This window comes from Myotis brandtii, unplaced genomic scaffold, assembly GCF_000412655.1.
Source record: "Myotis brandtii unplaced genomic scaffold, ASM41265v1 scaffold797, whole genome shotgun sequence".
NCBI lineage: Eukaryota > Metazoa > Chordata > Mammalia > Chiroptera > Vespertilionidae > Myotis > Myotis brandtii.
Window position 1 is genome coordinate 229511 of NW_005371210.1, and position 1751 is coordinate 231261.

The 1751-nt window shown below is 67.3% G+C and overlaps 1 protein-coding gene across 1 annotated transcript in view; it reads right to left on the bottom strand.

Annotated features, from left to right (window-relative positions):
• The window catches only part of ALYREF (Aly/REF export factor), a 13261-nt gene that overhangs the window by 10846 nt on the left and 664 nt on the right, over positions 1 to 1751 (bottom strand). The window lies entirely within an intron of this gene.

Here is a 1751-nt window from a genome sequence, read left to right on the forward strand (position 1 = left end):
CCTGGGGGGGGCAGGTGGTCCAGCAGGCGGATTCCGGGGCGGCCCCACCCCGCCCCTGGCTGGCTGAGTTCCCTCCAGAGCGTGAGGGGAGCATGAGCTGGGGCCCGAGTCCTGGTTCCCGAGGCCCGGACCTGCCTCAGGGGTGCCCCCCCGCAGCAACTGGCCCCCTGGGCCTCAGGGAGGCGTGGGTGGAACTCAGGTTCCCATTGCACTTGGTGTCCAGGGACGGACCTCCCTCCCGGGCCCACCAGGCTCTGCACCCGGCTGGGCCCCAGGCTGGCCTGTGGCTGCTACTCAAGCCTCCAGGAGCCCACTGGCCACTCCCCCGTCTCCCTGCTCAGGGGGTCCCTGTTGCCCAAAGGCCCGAGTGTGGGGAGACCTGGCATCGTGGGGCTCTTGAAGTTGGGGTACCCAGAGGGGGTAGAGCTGCAGGGAGGGCCCCATCTTGGAGAGGGAGGGCAGTGGTGGGGCCTGCCCAACAGGGTGTGTGTGAACCGCGGTCACCTGGCTGCGGCTCCCGACGGTTCGGAGCTAGAGCCTGGCTGGTGGCTCAGCTGGTTGGAGCCGAGCTCCTGCACCAAAGGTTGCTGGCTGATCCCGGTTGGGGTGCGATGGGAGGCATCCGATTGATGTTTCTCATGTCAATGTGTTTTCTCTCTCTCCTCCCTCTTTAAAAATCAATAAAAAATACCCTCAGGTTAGGATTTGTTAAAAAATGAGAGAATACAATAGAAAGGAGAGGACAGGCCCACCTCCTGCTAGCGGGGGGGGGAGGGGGGTCTGCTGGCTTTGGCTCCCACGGGCCAGACGACAGGTGCACCCCCACTGAAGCTGAAGGGCCGAGCTTCTGAGGGACAGAGGCGGCTGAGGATACGCCTTCACACCCACTGCTCGCCCCGCCAGAGGTGACCAGGTCAGCGCCTGCAGCCAGGCCGCTCCCGTGGGCCAGCGGGTGGGCAGGAGACCGAGGTCCGGCCCCATCCTTCCTGCACGTGGTCCGGCGCAGCTTTGGGACTTGGCCTCTCACCGTCCTGGTGACCGACTCTGGGCCCAAGGGAACCTGTGGGCGCTCTGCTTCCCTCCTGCTCGTTCCTGCCTCCGGGGGGCCCGGATCTGGGGGCGCCCTCGCTGCCAGGCTGCCTGCTGCTGCCCTCTGTGGGCGGTGGTGGGAGCAGGGCCAACAGCTGACACAGAGCACCGCCCACCAGGTTTATTCGGTTGCACATCAGCCTGTTATGCACAAAGTCGAGGAGTCGGGGGGAGCAGGCGCGGGTCCAGGAGCTGCTCAGGACACCAGGACAGTGCAGGGTGGAGGCGCCGTGCAGAAGGCAGCCTGGCTGCACGAGGACAGGTGCGGCCCCTCGGGTCACTGTCCCTCAAGTGGACTCTCACCGAGCCGGGCGCCTCCTGGGGGTGGGATGGGGGCCCAGCAGTGCAGCAGGCGGAGGGAAGCCGGGCCTCCCCAGGCACGCAGGGCGGTGGCCCCTGCGGGGAGGTACCCTCCACAGAGCTGGCCCCCTCTGTGCAGCCTAATGGGAGGGTGCAGGGCCTGCTGTAAAGGGGCGCCGTGCAGGGAGGGGGAGGCAGGAACGCCCTCTCCAGCCCTTCCAGGACCGCCTGGTCTGGGGCTGCAGCTCTTAGAACCACGTGAGCCGCGGGGAGGCGCAGGAAGCCGGGCTCCGGGGACGTCCTCCCTCAGGCGCTGTGGCTCCCTCTCTCGGGCGGCTCCTCCTGCTGCTTCATGGCCTCCA